Source organism: Elephas maximus, chromosome 3 (assembly GCF_024166365.1).
Source record: "Elephas maximus indicus isolate mEleMax1 chromosome 3, mEleMax1 primary haplotype, whole genome shotgun sequence".
NCBI classification, from domain to species: Eukaryota; Metazoa; Chordata; class Mammalia; order Proboscidea; family Elephantidae; genus Elephas; species Elephas maximus.
The window spans coordinates 90,221,743-90,240,296 of NC_064821.1; the positions used below are offsets into that span (position 1 = coordinate 90,221,743).

The 18,554-nt window shown below is 45.7% G+C and overlaps 1 long non-coding RNA gene across 1 annotated transcript; it reads left to right on the top strand.

The window, feature by feature from the left end:
* The first annotated feature begins 11,145 nt into the window (after positions 1-11,145).
* LOC126073066 (uncharacterized) lies at positions 11,146-18,224 on the top strand. The gene is made up of 3 exons (XR_007516650.1): positions 11,146-11,262; positions 11,919-12,162; positions 16,376-18,224. It is a non-coding gene; the product is annotated as an uncharacterized LOC126073066 (long non-coding RNA).
* The last annotated feature ends 330 nt before the right edge of the window (positions 18,225-18,554 follow it).

The window sequence follows — 18,554 nt, forward strand, 5'->3', positions numbered from 1 at the left end:
AGAACAAACCTGGGGCAGGGAGCAGGAGTGCTGGGTTTAAGTTCTGTTTTTGCTACAAGTTTGTGGTATAACTTTGGGCAATGTTCCCCATCTATTTCATGAGGGGCTGAAGAGGCTCACTGCTGGGGATCCTTTGGGTTCTGATATTCAGTTCTCTAGGAGGAGAAGCAGGCTGGCATGTGTGTTGAATTAGTGGCTGCAGTTTGGGGGTCTGTAGTGAAGGCAGGGTGTGGTGGGGTGACTCAGTTTTCTCCTTCTCTTACCAGCCCACAGGCTCCCTCAGTCCCATGTGCCTCTCTTCTAAAGACTCACCTGACCCAGTTAATTCTCAGAAGAAAAGGTAGTTCCAGAGAAAGAGGAGGGCTGGCTAGGATGGAGGTGGGGGCTCTCCATCTGAGGAGCACCAGCAAGGAGAAGAGGCCTGACTCCCAGAATCAAGGCGTTTGTAGATCCTGCAGGGCCATCCAGTGGTATAGTCATGCCCCATGCTGCTGGTGACTGGAGAGTGACTCCACCAGACTAGTGAGCGGCAAACAGGAATGTGATGCTGGGACATGTGGTGTTTGCATCAGTTACATATTTTGCTCCTTAGCTAACCACCCCCACACTTAGTGGCTATGACAATACCCATTTATAAAACTGTGGGTTGGCAACCTAGGCTAGGCTCAGCCAATTGGTTCTTCTGCTAGTCTTAGCTGGGGTTATGGACTGTGGTAGCCAGCCTCTGAGATGATCCCCTATGATCTCTGCCTATTGGTTTTCACATCCTTGTGTGGTTCTCTCCTACACTGTACTGGTGTTGGTCTGTGTGACCAATAGCAAATGCTAGAAGTGATGGGATGCCACTTTTGAGATTAGGTTATAAAAGACTGTACCTTCTGTCTTGGACACTGTCACTCATGTATGCTTGCTCTCTCTCTCAGATCACTTACTCTGTGGAATCCAGCTGCCATATTGTGGGAAGTCTTACGGAGACACCAACATGGTAAAGACCTAAAGCTTTGGCCGGTTGTCAGAGAGGAACTGAGGCCTGCCAACACCCACATGACTGTGCAGATTCTTCAGGCCCAGTTATGCCTTGAGATGATCAGCACAGCCCACAGCCTAACTGCAACCTCTTGAGATAACCCTGAGCTAGAACCATTCAGCTAAGTTGTTCCCACACTCCTGACCTTAGGGAACAATGTGAGATAATAAGTGTTGTTTTAAGATGCTTTGGGGGTGATTTGTTACACATTGATACATAACTAAATAACTAAAACCCTCATGCATCTGTGGTCAGATGACAGTAATGATCTTACTTACATATCTGGCTGAAGGCTGAGGCAACAAGGATACCTGGACCACATGTCTCTCATCATCCAGCAGCCTAGCCTGGGATTCTTCACGTGGTGGCAGTCACTGGGGTCCCAGAGCAGCAAGAGAGGGCAAGCTCCTATGTGCAAGCACTTTTTATGCCTTTACTTGCATCATGATTGCTAATGACAAAGCAAATCAAATGGATACCTCAGGTTCAAAAGGCGAACAAATAGATTCTATTACTTGATGGGAAGGGAAGAATTTGTGGCAACCTTTGCAACTATAGAGCCCAAGGCTCATGTACAAGCTCTCATTGCCCTACATACCCCTTGCTTCTGTGCTTCTTCACTCTTGAACAACCCCTTTTTTGTTAGACTCTGAGTCTAAATCAATAAGCATTTATTGAGTACCTGTTATGTGCCAAGAGTTTTCACAGTCATGGCCTCATGCCTAACAACAGCCCTTGCAAGATAACTCACCTCATGGATGAGGAACAGAGGCTCAGAAAGATAAGGTGGTAGCCTAAACTCATAAAGCTGATACCTGGCAGAGCCGAGATTTGAGCTCAAATTAGGAACTCCAAGTTTGGTATTAGTTCTACTTTCTGTGTCAAGATGCCCAGAACTTTCCATCTAATCTGGTGTTTTCAGATACTCGCAGGTAGGATATGTGGTTCCTGGCCTAGGGCTGCTGGTTGGGGCTGAAGGTGGATCTGCTGGGGGCAGGAGGTTTGGGCAGAATGAACAGGCTCTATGGGGTGATAAAGGACAAGACGCCTTCTCATTGCTCTCTCATGCTCCATTCCCTCCTTCCTTGCTTGTGTCTGTCGTCAGAGAAGGGAGATGCAACACAATGGAAAAGAGAACTTTTATCTTCAGGCACTAAGAAGCCAGGGGTAGAGGAGGAGAGAAAAAGAAGGAGAAGAAGATGAAAGGAGACGAAGGAAGATGAGGAGGAGGAGGAAGAGGAAGAAGGGGAGAAAACGAAGGGACAAATAAGGAGGCAAAAATAGATGGAAACTATATTAGCTTCCTGAGAAGCCATAACAAATTACCACAAATTGGATGGCTTAAAACAGCTGAAATTTATTCTTTCACAGTTCTGGAGGCTAGAAATCTGAAATCAAGGTGTCGGCAGGGTTAGCTCCTTCTGGATGCTCTGAGGGAGAATCTGTCCCATACCTCTCTCCTAGCTTCGGTGGTTGTTGGCAATCCTTGGCTTGTAGAAGCGTTGCTCCAATCTCTACTCTGTCATCATACCGACTTCTTCCCTGTGTGTCTCTGTGTCCCCGTGTCTTTAAGAAGCCTTCTTGTAAAGGCCCTAAACAAACAAAAACCAAATCCGTTGCCATTGAGTCAATTCTGACTCACAAAATTGACTCATAGCAGCCCTGCAGGACAGAGTAGAATTGCCCCATAGGGTTTCCAAGGCTTTAAATCTTTATCGAAGCTGGTGGATTTGAACTGTCGACCTTTTGGTTAGCAGCCGAATGCTTAACCACTGTGCCACCAGGGCTCTTGAAGACAGTAGTTATTAGATTTAGGAACCCCAGTGGCACAGAGGTTAAGTGCTGGGCTACTAACCAAAAGGTTGGCGGTTTGAACCCACCAGCCACTCTGTGGGAGAAAGATGTTACAGTCTGCTTCTGTAAAGATTTACAACCTTGGAAACCGTATGGGGCAGTTCTACTCTGTCCTATAGGGTCACTATGAGTCAGAATCGACTTGATGGCAATGGGTACTAGTTATTAGATTTAGGGCCCACCCTAATCCAATATGGCCTCACCTTAACTTGATTACATCTGCAAAGATCCTTTTCTAAATAAGGTCACATTCACAGGAGCTGGGATTTAGGACTTTTTAGGGGACACAATTCAACCACAACTGAAAGCAATAAAAAGACACAGAAAGAAGCATAAGACAGAGATGGAGTGAAAGAGAAAAAAAAAAGGAGGGAGAAAAATAAACCCTGAGTCAGGGATAGAGACAGAGTTGCCTGGAGAGGAATGGAGAGCCAGACAGAAAAAGGATGGAGAGAGAGAACGGAGGGTATTAAGATGAAGGTGTGTGGGGAGAGTAGCATGGAGGGTTTTGATCTACTGTGTGACCTTGGCTAGGGCAGTCCTTCTCTTTGAGCCCCATTTCCTCATCAATAAAGCTTATGAGGCTGTTGTGAGGATGAAATGAGAAAGTATGTATGAGCAAATTGGAAACTATAAAGTACTATTTATTATGGATGGTATTAAAAAGCAAAACAAAACAAAACCAGTCGGTGTGGAGTTAATGCCGACTCATGGCAATCCCACGTGTGTCAGAGTAGAACTGTGCTCCACAGGGTTTTCAACGGCTGATTTTTTGGAAGTAGATCACCAGGCCTTTCTTTTGACGTGCCTCTGCATTTGCATCACCCAGGGACTGATTGATGGTATTACTGTTATTGTTATTACTATTATTCTGTCATGAGAGAGCTTAATGCTTGAAACGAATGGCAGAACAGGTGCTAACAAAATATTTAACAGTGCTTCTCTAGTGAGTAGCTTAGTGTAAACTGAAAAACCAGTTTCCTGATACTAAGACGCTACTACTTTTAAGATGTTCAACGGGAGAATTGTCACATTAAAGATACATAATCATAAAAAATACCTGATAACACACAGTTGACCGTATATTTACTTTTTCCCAGGATCCCAGTCTAAGTGTGAGTGTACCCGGGAACATCTCTATTTTGTTGGATTTCTTTAGGTCACTGCCAGTTGTGCAGAATATCATGGTGATGGTGCTGCCTTTTGCATCTCATGTATGTCACCCGTAGAATTAGCAGTATAATCTCAAGATGTATTGGAAAATATTGGTGTTTCATATGCATTTCTGCTTTGGATAAACTCATAGCTCCTACCCTCCTCCTTCCATTTACTTCACTGCCTATCTTCTTGAAAGTTAGGTGGAAGCTTTTGACATGTAGCCGTTTAGTGCCCGAGTTACAGTACTTGATGGATCAGTTTGTCAGACCCACCCCGCACCACTCAGAAAATTCTATGATGTATTTCAGGAGACTAGGCAATTCTTACTGCCAGTTACTGCATTGACTAGTGGGTGACAGGACATCCACTGGATAGTTACTCTTTTACATCACAATGAAATATTTTTGAAGACATTTTAAGCAATAATTAGGCATCTAAATTTAAGTTAGCAGTCAACACTGTGTGTTATTATTATTGTAAACCACACAATGAAGTAACATTGCATAAACATGACAGCTACTGGACAACTCACTCTTTGCTTGAAGAATGGTTAGGCACATTGTTTTTGGAAATTCTAACGTGTAAAAAAGGACAAATCTAGGAAATACTGGTGGCCAAGAACAACAGTAATGGCTTGGGGTAGCTTATCAACAAGAGAGAAAACTAAATGTTTTGAAAAGGTTGTGATTAGATCTAACATATTAAAATAATTCAGAATTGATACTTAGGATACTTTAACCTCTTTTGAATGAATGGGATGCTATGCCTACAATGCTTATTGCTGCCACTAGGTAGCGGTAGTGTGTTGAACAGGCCAAGTGTCTGAATCATAGTCTTTTTCCGTATGGCCAATTAAATGTTAGAGATTCATGCACTGTATCTAGCCAATTACTGTTCCCCCCCCCCATTAAAATAAGAATCTATATTAAGCAACATCTGGAGGCAGTGTTGCATAGTGGTCAGACGGCCTGTTCTGAATCATGGCTCTTGCATTTACTAGCTGTGTGACCTTGGGCATGTTAGTTTCTTCACCTGAGAAGTGACAATAACAGTAGTGCCTTCTAGGACTGTGGTACTTCATGTTTGTGGATTACTTCCCACTTCACCAAAAACTCTCTGACCTCTCTATTCTTGGTGCCTACATATCCTGGCATGTGGTTAATGTTTACAGATCAGCTATGAGCTCTGCAGGGCAGGAAGCATAGTTTATATCCTAACTAATCTCTTATATTGGTATATTTATCATTGCATATACACGTCTTAGTTATCTAGTGCTGCTATAACAGAAATACAAGTGGATCGGCTTCAACAAACAGAAGTTTATTCTCTCACACAGTCTAGTAGGCTACAAGTCCAAATTCAGGATGCCAGCTCCAGGGGAAGGCTTTCTCTTTCTGTTTACTTTGGAGAAAGGTGCTTGTTATCAATCTTCCCTTGGTCTAGGAGCTTCTTTGCACAGGAACCTCGGGTCCAAAGGACACGCTCTGCTCCCAGCGTTGCTTTTTTGGTGGTATGAGGTTCCCCCATGTCTCTTTGCTCAGTTCTTTCTTTTATATCTCAAAAGAGATTGGTTTAAGACACAACCTAATCTTGTAGATCTCATCAACATAACTGCCATAAATCCATCTCATTAACATCATGATAGGATTTACAACACATAGGAAAATCACATCAGATGACAAAATGATGGACAGTCACACAATACTGGTAATCATGGCATAGCCAAATTGATACACATATTTTTGGGGACACAATTCAATCCATGACAACATGCAATAGTGGTAGCTACTATTTTTTGAGCATATGCTTATGCCCATCTCAGTACTAGCTCTTTTAATCCTCACACCAGCCCAATGAGGTCAGTCTCATTATTATGCCTATTTTACCAAGGAGGAAATTCCCAGGGTTCTGGGTGGGTTAAATGAGTTAATGCATAAAACTTAGTTAGCACAGTGCCTGGGACATAGCAAGCTCTCATTATTTATAATGCTTATTATTTACAGATGGGGATAAAGCAGTCCAAAGGGTTAGCTGGAGAGATAGACCCATAATCTGACAAGTATAAAGCAGAGAAGTACAAGGGGCTGAAGAAACACAGAAGAGAGGGCAATTAATTTTTCTTGGCAGGGAGGCAACATTTAAACTGGAGCATAAAGGATAAGTGGGGATGCCAGAGTATGTTGCTTATTTTTCTAGTTCCATTCTTCTCTTTTTCCTTTTAATAATAGAACTACCCCAAATTGTAGCAGGATACATGGCCACCCAGCTAGAGTTTATAATTTCCAGCTTCCCTTGCAGCTAGGTGAAACCTCATGACTGAGTTTCTACTAATTAGATGTGAGTGGGAGTGAAATTGCTTGCCACCACTTCCTGTGGCCTGGAGTTTGATGTGAGTGAACTAGTTTTGGCTGTGAGGGGATGGTGAAGCAACAAAACAGAAGGAGCCTGGATGACCTTAGGGAACACAGTCCTACTCATCTTGGACCATATGCCTATCTTCAAACCATTACCTGGGACACACAAACTTCTGTCCTATTTGGACCACTGTATTGTTTGCTCTCTTGTCTGAAGGCTATTATTTACTCTGAAGCCTAAATAGTTCACCAGGTAAAGAAAGAAGAAGAGTTGTAGGGTAGAAAGAACAGCTGACCCAAAGACATGAGAAGTGAAAGAAGTGGGAAAAGTTTTGGGAAACTTTCTCATAGCATTGTTTTGAGGATCAAAGGGGATAATATATATAAAGTGCTCAGTACAGTATCCGGCACACAAGAAGTTCGCAATAAATGAAAGTCCTATTTTTTTTCTTTGTGATATAAATGACTTCTCAGAGCCTTGTCTATGAAATGGAGTAATACCACCTGTATGATGAAAACATAGGTCTGGACCTTTCTGCTCTAAGAGTATGAAAAACCTGGGAAAATTCTATTGGGAGCAAGATTTAAAAGAAAAACAATTACCACAGGATGAATAAATACCCTGCCTCCCTGCTGATATAAATAATTTAACTCAAAACCTCTGGTGCTTTCTTACCACCCACCTCTAGCTAATACTTGTCCCTCTCAGTGGACCCTAAAAAGTCTTAGTAGTTCCTTGAATGAGTTGTGGATATTCAGTGGTCTGTACTTTTTGCACAGGCAGGTTTCTCAGGCCTTTCCCCTCCAACTTAACTCTTTCTATTCACCCCACAAGATTCTATGCAAACATCCCATCTGCTGAGGCCTCCCAAGACTTACAGGCAGATGTGCCTGCTTCTCTGTGTGTAATGGACATTTTCCATGTGTAATTGTGTAATTATCATACTCCCTCTCATTACCGGTTTGTTGTTAGTTGCTGTCAAAGTCTACTCCAACCCATGGTGTCCCCATGTATAACAGAACAAAACATTGCCCAGTCCTGTACCATTCTCCCAACTGTTGGTGTTTGAGCCCACTGTTGCAGCCGCCGTGTCAATCCATCTTATGGAGGGCTTCCCTTGTTTTGCTGACCCTTTACTTTACCAAACGTGATGTCCTTTTCTAGCAATTGGTCTTTCCTGATGATGTGTCCAACGCAAGCAAGACAAAGTCTCGTCATCCTTGCTTCTAAGAAGCATGCTGGCTGTACTTCCTCTAAGATGGATTTGTTCGTTCTTCTGGCAGTCCATGGTATATTCAATATCCTTCACCAGCTCCACGATTCAAACATGTCAGTTCTTCAGTCTTCCATTTTCATTGTCCAGCTTTCGCATGCATATGAGGTGATTGAAAAGACCACAGCTTGGGTTGGGTGCACATTAGTTGTCAAAGTGACATCTTTGCTTTTTAATGCCTTAATAGAGCTCTTTTGCAGTAGATTTTTCGCAATGCAATATGTCATTTGGTTTCTTGACTGCTGGTTCCAGGGACACGGATTGTTGATCCAAGAAGAATGAAATCCTTAACAACTTCTCCTTCAGGTATTCTTTTCCCTTGCCAGACCGTGAGCCCTTCCAGGCAGGGAGTATGAGCACCTCCCTTTTGTTTCCCCAGCGCCTGGCCAGAGTTGGCGCTTAGTTCATATTTGCTGAATGATTGCAGAGGTGTTTTTGGGCAAACATGGATGATCAGTTACAGGAGGACAGAGGATTTCAGAGATGTTAGAAAGTCAGATATAAAAAACAACATATTTCTCATCTACACAATAGTGCCTGCACTTCCGCCAGTTAGGCATCATTATTTCTTCTTTTGGCCTTCTTAAAATGCTATTTTCTGGGCTCACAGAGTCTCTCTTTAAGAGGCAGCCTGGAAGAATAAGAGCACTGGCCTGGTAGTCAAATCTATAATCATAGCTCTGCTGCTTGCTGAATAACGGGGGCAAGGGAATTTTCCTCTGGGGTTCAGTTTTCTCATTTGTAAAATGGGGCCAATGAAGCTTACCTCATGATAGTGTTGGGAGAATTAAATAAGAGTGTAATAGCAGCTCATAGGCTTCTGTAGAAATATTAGTGCTCTTGTCTCCTTAAGCTGCTCCCTACCCCTGACTTCACCTTGTGAATTCCAGATTGGAGTGATTGGTCGCTGTGAGTAGGAATTGGTGTGTAGCCTTTGAAGCAGTCTGTCTGGGTTACTGCCCCTTACTAACTCTGTGACCTTGGGCAGAAGGAACAGCATGTCTGAAGACGTGAAAAGTGAAAGAAGTGGGAAAGTTCACCTCTCTGTGGTTCAGTTTTGTCATCAGCAAAATGAGGAGCAACGACCTTAAAGGACTGCTGGGAAGATAAATGTTTTAGGCTGGGTTCTCTAGACAAGCAAAACCAGGGAAGTGTGTGTATGTGTGTGTGTGTATATATATAAATATATTAAAAGATTTATATTAAGGAAATGGCTTACGCGGTTGTAGTGGCAGGAACATCCCAAGTCCATGGGTCGGGGTTCTCCTGATGCACGTAGCCACACGGGCTGGTGAACCCAAGATCAGCAGGTCAGAGAGCAGGGCTCTTGTTCACAGGTTGTAAAGATCTGCGAATCCCAAAGATCAGCATGCAAAGCCACAAGTAAGCTGCTAGCTCAAGTCCCAGGAACCAGACATCAGATGAACAGGAGCCAGCTGCAGGATCCAGAGCCGGCAAAAGCCAATGAATCTTGCCAGAAGGTCCACTTATATATTCCATGCAGGCCACACCTCCAAGGAAACTCCCTTTCGAGTGACTGGCTACTGACAGCAGATCCCATCATGGAGGTGATCTCATAATATCAAATCTCATCATGGAAGTAATTACACCAACATACCCGTTCCCGTTGCTGTCAAGTTGATTCCTACTCATAGCAACCCTATAGGACAGGGTAGAACTGCCCCATAGAGTCTCCAAGGAGCGCCTGGCGGATTCGAACTGCCAACCTTTTGGTTAGCAGCCATAGCACTTAACCACTATGCTACCAGGGTTTCCTACACCAACATACGACTATCAAATCACTGAGGATTATGGCCCAGCCAAGTTACATTACAATAAATAAATTAACATACATATATATGTGTGTGTATATCTATATATTTACCTATATCTCACTTATGATATACGATAGTGATAGTGCCTGGCATGAGGTAACCACTACGTAAGTATTCATCATTGTATTATCCTTCTCTCCTGGTAGAGGGAGAAAGCACCAGGCATCTGAGAGGATGGGGTGAGGGTGTTGAGGAAGGGTTTCAACAGAGGGTGAGGCCAAATTGGAAATGGGAGCGCCCATGGCAGATTCTCTCCATGGCTTGGATTAGGAGATCTTGGGAATCACTGCATACTAGATTCCTAAGGAATTTGCTGCTAAAACCAATGAAAGAAACTCAAGTTTGAAAACAATTTCTTTTAAGAAATTCAGGGGAATTCAAAGTTATCTCTCTAAAATAATGCTCTCCAACTCCCTTGCCTTTTGCAATGCTTGCTTGGGCATCAGAAATAGGTGTGGGGCCGAGTGTGCACCAGGAATTACGTGTACCTTGCAGCCTGGGTTACCTGCTGCAGCCCCACTCTGAACCCTCCCGGGGCAGTAAGTCATTACTTATTTGTACTGAGGTAGAAAAATTGACTGAGAACTCCTGAAATGGGTAATGCAAATCCCCAGATAATCCCAAACTCCGTATTAGCCAGTAATTTCCATTTCCCTCTCTGCAGCTGAACTTTTACCAGAGCTTCCTGATGTGGGTCAAATTACTTGGTTGCCTTTTCCATGCAGGAGCAATAGCCAGGTGGGTGCTCAGGAATCATTTATTGAAGGATGGTTGGAATAAATACATAGTAATGGCGAATAGTCACAGCTGTGATTGCAGCAGGTTTACCACGGGCTCTGCTCTGTGCATTATCTCATTTAATCTGTACAGTAACCCAAGGAGATGGGAATTGCTATCCCCGTTGTACAGATGAGGCAACTGAGTCTCAGAAATACTAAATAGCCTAGCGAAGGAAGTGGCAGAGTCAGAAGATTGTCCAAAGGTAAGAGGGAAAGAAGAGGCAGTTTGGTAGAAGGAAAACTAGTTTAGGAAATAGGAGGACTGAACTCCCTCCAACCTTGCCCAGGATTCATCTGTATGACCGCAGTAAGTGTCTTTCCCTCTCTGAGCCTTATTTTTGGCTATTCCCTTTCTGGTTTTCTGGGATTCTCTGAGTCCTTCCAGTTTTGCTCAAGTGCCTCAGAGATTTCCAGGGCCCATTGGTCTGGTGGAGGGAATAGGCCTGGCTCCCTCCAGGCCCTGATGATGCCTTTGCTGCTGTCCATGACCCAGAGATGGCGCTAGACACCTCTGCTGTCGCTCCTCCATCTCCTTTTCCTCCTCTTCCCTTCCTCTTTCCTCTCCTTCCTTCCCTATTCCCCTTCTTCCTTTCCCCCTTTCCTCCTTTCCCTCTTCTTTCCTCCAATCCTTCTCTTCCTCCCCATTCTTCCCTCCCCTCCTAGTGGCCTCCCCTCCTTCCCCGCCTCTTCCCATTCTTCCTCTCTCTTGCTCCTCCCTCCTCTCCCTCGGCCCTCCCCTTCCTCCTCCCCCCTCCGCACCCCGCGGCGGGCCGGGGCGCGGGCCGGGCGCGCGCTGGGTGGTCCGGCGGCCGGGGGCGGGCGGTAGCCTGCAGGCGTAATTGGCATGCACGCCGTTGTAGCTGAGACCGCTTAATAAAGCATTACATATCTCACCGCTTCCATATTTCATTACCTCACGCGGAGCCTGTGAGAGGGCCCTAATGGGAGTCAGCTGTGTTTTTACTTTCTGTTGTCGGCCGGGTACGGGTTTCTCTGCGGATTCTTTGAAATGAAATAATGTGATGCACGCCGCGATAAGGGCCGGCCTGTAATGAGGCCCAGGCCGCCAGGCGGCTGCTATTGCTCCAGGTGTCGCGTATTTGGGCTCAGAGGACGAGGAGGAGGGGGCGGCGCCGGGGGAGGAAGGGGAGAAGGAAGAAGCAAGGGGTGGGAGAGGTAAGAAGGGGAGGAGGAAGGGAGTGAGGGATGGGGTAGCTTTGGGGCTGGGGGCGGGCGGAAGTGGGGAGGAAGGAGGAGGAGACAGCAACAGGATGCAGGAGAAGGAGGACAGATTCCACAAGGTAGGGAAAAGTCTCTGGCTGGAGCGTCGTAGTGACCCGGGTTCGAATCCCGATTCCACCTCTGACTTTCGGTGAGGGATTGCCATTTGCCCTATCAAGTGACCAACCAACAGGGCTAATGATAACACGCACCTATAAGGTTGTTGTGCTGAAGCAAATGAAAGGGGTTTGTAAATTGGAAAGGGCAGCATCACACACATGGAAAAAAAATGGAATCTTTTACTGAAAGGTACTGACGTCCATAGAGCACCCCTTCTGGGCATGGCGCCTGCCAATCATTTCACTGAAGTAACACAGCAGCCTTGGTAACTAAGTCCTGTTACTTTCCTTTTGCAGATGATGCGACTGAGGGTCAGAGAGACCAGAGACTGGCTCCAAGGCACACAGTAAGAGGCTGAGGGCAGCCCTGGGCATGGAGCCAGATGGAGACAGGAACCAAGGGGGAAGGAGATAAAGTTGGAGGAAAGGAGTTGGGCCATTACCATCTGACCTGTCTAACTTGGGAGTGGAGCTGGCTTCATCTTACCCCTTGCCTGGGCCTGAAGCCTCTGCGTTCCTCACAGGGATGGAGGATAGACAGGTTTGTGGGGATGGGCTGTGGTGTGGGACCTGGCTAATGGGGCAGTGGCTGGGTTTGATGGGTTACGGCCTCAGGAAGCCCCCTATTCTGAGTACTCTTCTCTCTGCTCAAAAGCTGCAGCCACAGTCCCTTGAGGTAAAGGCAGCCCCTAGTGCTGTGTATATGAATCTCGACGACAGTGGGCGGATAGTGCTTTAGTCAGCTAGAACAAAAACCATCAAAAGTGCCTGCCTACTCTCTGTCCACTCCGTCTCTTTTTTATTTCTAGAAAATATATGTTCTTTGAGGAGCTTGATTGTACCTCCTCACTGTCTCTCAAATCTGTTCACTTCTCACCATCCCTCCTGCCATGGCTCTGGGTCAGGCCTCCAGCCTTCTTCTAAAAAATGTAGGCATCTTTCTAAATGCTGACTCAATGCTGCTGCCCTTCTATGGCTCCCCATAGCTCCCAAGGGCCTTCCTTGCCTGGACTCGCTGACCAACCCTGCCTCCCTAGCTTTGTCTCTGTTGCACCTCATCATAGACTCTTCGTTCACATAAACATGGTGCTCAGTTGTCATCTTTCCCCGAGCTCATCAGTGACATCTCTGGGTACATGCTCACACTGTTCCTTCTGCTTGAAATGCCCTTCCTACTTGGCCCTGCCTTTGGGGTCCTGGCCACTCTCCCAGGCTCAGTACAATGACTGCTTATTCCAGGAAGACTTCTCTCCATGTGCTCCTCTGCCCCTGCTTCCATGCTGGATGCTCTCCTTTTCTTCTCTGAGCCTCAGTTTCCCCAAATGTACATAAGGGGGTTGGGAGCCTGTTCTCTGAGGTCCACACAGTCTCATGAGTTGGCCTGGGTGGGCAGTAGTTTCTTCTTGAAGGAGAAACAGGTGGTTTGAGTTTGTCCATTGTTGGGTAATACGCATACCGTGTGTGCCTACGGTGTGCCAGGAGTTGTGCTGGCACTTTGTATGCATTATATGCATGCACTGCTTGGGGTCATGCACCAGTCAATGGAGAAGCTGAGATTCGAAGCTGGGCCTCTCTGATCCCTGAGCCTGTGCATGTGTGTGTGTTTATGTGTACGTATGTGTGCATGTAATACAGTGGTACCCAGCTTTAGTGGGGCACTTGAACATTTCATAGCTTTCTCACCTCCAGGAGCCTTTCGAGGCAGGTTGGGAAGGAATAATGGGGATACACAGTAGTCCCTGGGTGGTGCAAACAGTGCCAAAGGTTAAGTGCTCGGTTACTAACTGAAAGGTTGGCTGGTTTGAACCTACCCAGAGGTGTCTTGGAAGAAAGGCCTGGTGATCCACTTCTGAAAGGTCATAGCCATGAAAATCCTATGGAGCACAATTCCACCCTGACACACACGGGGTTGCCATGAGTCGGAATCAACTTGATGGCAATTGTGTTTGGTTCTGGTTATAGACACAGAGAGGTTAGGTGATTGCCTTAATTACACAGCTATAATTTGGGTTAACATGGAAATGACCTAAGTTGGACCCTCTTGGTGAGGGATTCTTTGCCCTTTGACTCTAAGCTAGCTTTGTCAGTTTAGTCTCTCCAATGACCCTGCACCGTATATCCTAACGTTCTGCATACAGGACGTGCTTCTGAGCCTTTGCTTACACTGGTCCTCCATCTGGAATACTCTTCCACAGTGCCTTCCAGTAGACATCTTGCTCACCCTTCAAGACCCATTTAGATCTCCTCTGTCCATAAAAGGCCCCGGAATCTCTGGTCAGAGCCATCTCTCCCTCTCCCTGACCCATGCCCTGTACACATTTCTCTGGCCCAGCTTACAGTTTGTCAGCTGGAAGCTTACTGGTTTCAAGACCATAAGCCCCTCAGGTCAGGGGCTGAGCCCCACTCTTGGCCAATAGAGAGTTAGCATGGAATAGATGCAGAGGATATGTGTGTGACTGCCTGACCAAGTGCGTGTGTTCTGAGGATCAGGGAGAATGTATGCAAATACCCAGCTCAAAGAAGATGCTTGATAAACAGCAGTCAATAATATTTTCATTACTTATTATTATGCTCTTGCTTTGGGCCAGGTTTTGCTCTGCAATATGTATTTCATTTAACTTTCACAATATCTTTATGAGACTGATGTTATAACCCCCATTTTACCAATAAGAAAACTGAGGCTCAGTGATGCTAAATAACTTACCAGAGGCTGTAGAGCTAATAAGTGGCAGAGCCAGGGATAAAATCCAGTTTTGTCTGCCTCCAGGTCACGTCCTTTTGCACACATCACCCGGATCTCATTGCGGGTGCCTTGTGTTCCATGTGCCTGTCAAAGAGGGCTGCTCTATTGATTAACATGCAAATGATTTTTTGAGAGAGGGCTTAAGTGTAGTTGGTCCCAGCCAGCCACAGCTGAGCTTTACAACCCAAGCCCTAGTCTTCACCAACCGCTCTGCTATCAGATTTTCATCTCTAGAGTGATTGACGGGTATTTTTTTCCCTCCCTGACCCAGAACGCCAGGCCTCCAATACTACTGAAATGTTTGCACAATCTTGAAGCATTTATTTAAAAGTTGCTATTCCCCAAAGGGGCTGGCCTCAGCCAGATCCTGAGCCAGATCCAAAAAAACAAACAAATCCTATCTTTACAAGCTCCTCAGCTGGGCTGTGGGGGTGGGGGGACCCCTGGGCCCTACCTTTCCCTTGGCTGGCTGACAGGCCCGCCCTGGGGCAGAGTGCCCGCCTGCCTGTTTACAGCCCTTTCCAATTCACAGGCCAAACAGGAAAGGGGCTGGGGGCTTGGGGAGGGGGTGACTGTCAGAAATCACAAATAACACAATTGCTCCTCAAAGCAACAGGGGTGGAGAAGTGATGGGGAGGCTGGCTGGGCTGGGTTCTTGAGTGCTTGTCAGGGATGGAGTGAGACTCTGGCCCTCACTTTGCAGGCCCTAGAGCTAAGTGCTAAGCCCCCCATGACCCCACAGCATCATGGGGTCCCTCAGGTGGGTGTTAGAGGACCTGAGTGCTAGGCTGGCTTGGTCTCCACCATACTTTGTGAACTTTGAAAGGTTCCTTCTCCTCTTTGGCCTCAACCGTCATGGTACCAGCAGCCTTGGCACTATCTAAATAATGCTCGTCCCATCTTTTCTCTTGGACAAAACAAGGAGGAGAGGAGGGAACCCCACTCGCTGAGGGCCTGTTATGTGCCTGGCACTGCACACCATTTACTTGTCACAACCACCCTGAGAGGTACTCGCTGATACCCTTTTTCCAGTGAGGAATCCAGGGCCAGGATTGGAACCCAAGGTCTGTATGGCCCCCTCCTACCTGTCTCTTGGTGCCCTTCACTGCTGGCAAAGCACGGTTGCTAGGCTGGGTGCAAGACCTAGTTTAGAACAAGGTCTAGTGTGTGCAGAGTGTGGCACAGCCTGGCTTGTATGCCTGGTGATGGGACCAAGATCAAGGAAGTGCTCTGCAAAAGGGGAAACTGAGGCATAGACAGCAGCAGTCCCTCACCCAACTTCTCTCAGTCACCAAAGTGCCATCTGGTCACAGATGGGAAAGTTGAGGTCTGTGACCAGGAGGCTCAAGCCAGTCCCCTGAGGGGCTGCCTAAGAAGTGGGGCTCAAGCATTTTGATTGTTTTTCTCAAAGCCCCCCTTAATATGCAGCCCCCACTGCAGGGTTTCCACTGGGTGTTATCAGTTACTGCAATTGGCTCTTTGCCGCTTCCCAGAAAAAAACAAACTCTTTAATGGCCTCCCTGCCCCACTCTGCCCCAGTCAGCGCCACATCCACTGAAGCTACATGTGTCCTTACACGTACTGGGCAGTTCCACACTTCTGGCGTTACTTCCCGTCCTCTCTGCCTGGAATATTTTCTGTGTCATCTTGGCAAGTGACTTAGCCTTTCTGAGCCCCAATTTCCTTGTCTACAGAAGGGGGACCCTATGTGGTGGTGGGTGTGAAGGTGCTTTGCGACCCCATGAGGTCTGAGCTGGTGTATGTCAGGGTTGTTGTCTTTTTGGTTATTTTCAGCTGGCCATTTTAAGCCTGGCCAAGAACTGCTGTTGAGTAACCAATTGATTGACGAGCTTTTCCCTGCCCCAGCAGACCCCTCTGCTAGCAGTTTGTGCTGAGCCTGGGCCAGGGGATATGTTCTCACGGCTGTCTGTGGGCATCCGGGCTGGGACCTCTGGGTAGAGGCAAAACAAAGAAATATTTTCTATTCTTTCTATTTGCTGTCCTGCTACAGGATAAATATGCAGGAAGCATCAAAAGAAGATGGAATGAATACACAGAGTTACTGTACCAAAAAGAATTGGCCGACGTTCAACCATTTCAGGAGGTAGCATGTGATCAGGAATCTATGGTACTAGAGGAAGAGGTCTGAGCTATACTGAAGGCATTGGTGAAAAACAAGGCTCCAGGAACTGATGGAATACAAATTGAAATGTTTCAACAAACAGATGCAATGCTGGAAGAGCTCACTTGTCTATGTCAATAAATTTGGAAGACAGCTACCTGGCCAACTGACTGGCAAAGATCCATTTTTATGCCTATTCCCAAGAAAGGTGATCCAACTGAATTCAGAAATTATTGAACAGTATCATTAATATCACATGCAAATAAAATTTTGCTGAAAATCATTCAAAAGCTGTTGCAGCAATACATCGACAGGGAACTGCCAGAAATTCAAGCTGGATTCAGAAGAGGATGTGGAACCAGGGATATCATGGCTGACCTCAGATGGATCCTGGCTGAAACCAGAAAGATGTTTACTTGTGTTTTATTGACTATGCAAAGCCATTTGGCTGTGTGGATTATAATGAATTATGGATAACATTGCAAAGAATGGGAATTCCAGAACACTTAATAGTTGCTCATGAGGAACCTGTGCATAGACCAAGAGGCGGTGGTTTGAACAAAACAAGGGGAATACTGCGTGATTTAAAGTCAGGAAAGGTATGAGTCAGGGTTGTATCCTTTCACCATACTTATTCAATCTGTATGCTGAGCAAATAATCTGAGAAGCTGGACTGTATGGAGAAGAACAGGGTATCAGGATTGGAGGAAGACTCCTTAGCAACCTGAGTTATGCAGATGACACAGCCTTACTTGCTGAAAGTGAAGAGGACTTGAAGCATTTACTGATGAAGATCAAAGACCACAGCCTTTAGTATGGATTATACCAGAACATAATGAAAACAAAGATGTTCACAACTGGACCAATAAGCAACATCATGATAAACAAAGAAAATATTGAAGCTGTCAAGGATTTCGTTTTACTTGGATCCACAATCAACAGCCATGGAAGCAGCAGTCAAGAAATCAAAGGACATATTGCATTGGGCAAATCTGCTGCAAAAGACCTCTCTAAAGTGTGAAAAAGCAAAGTTGTCACCTTGAAGACTAAGGTGCCTCTAATCCAAGCTATAGTGTTTTCAATCACATCATATGCATGCAAAAGCTGGGCAATGAATAAGGAAGACAGAAGAAGAGTTGACACCTTTGAATTGTGGTGTTGGTGAAGAATATTGAATATACCATGGACTGCCAAAGAATGAACAAATCTGTCTTGGAAGAAGTATAGTCAGAACACTCCTTAGAAGCAAGGTTGGGGAGACTGCGTTTCACATACTTTGGACGTGTTATCAGGAGGGATCAGTCCCTGAAGAAGGATATCACACTTGATAGAGCAGAGGGTCAAAAAAAGAAGAAGACTTTCATGGGATAGATTGATACAGTGGCTGCAACAATGGGCTCAAGCATAACAAGGATTGTGAGGATGGCGCAGGACTTGGCAGTGTTTCGTTCTGTTGTCCATAGGGTCACTGTGAGTTGAAACTAACTCAATGGCACCTAACAACAACAGCAACATCCTGTTATAGCCAGCCTTCAAACTCCTGCATGTGTGTGATGGGAGGCAGCTAGGGGAGTGAAAGAGCAGACCAGGCTTTACCTCTCTCCAGCTATCTATGAGTCCTGGCGGGGCCAGAACCGTGTCCTGTTTCTCCCTGTGTCTCCAGAGCCCAACTCAGGGCAGGCACTCACTAAAGATGTGCTTATGAATGAACATAATCTCAGGCAAGTTATATCAGTTCTCTGAGCCTGTGTTTCCTCATTTGTAAAATGAGGATAATAACACTACTTAATTCATAGGTTCGTTGTGAGGGTTACGAATAATGATTCATGCAAAATGCTTAGGGTAGCGCTAGGCATGTAATGATTAACACCTCAGGTGCTTAGAGAAATGGAGACTCAAAGAACGTAAGTGCCTTTTTTAACATCACCCAGCTAGAAAGTGATAGAACTCAGAATTCAGGGTTTTCTAACTCTAGAATCTGGATACTGACCACTATTATGTATCATCTGAGGTATAGATTGTTGGTTGACCCACAGAATCCACTTATCCCACTTTCAGAGTAACCTTC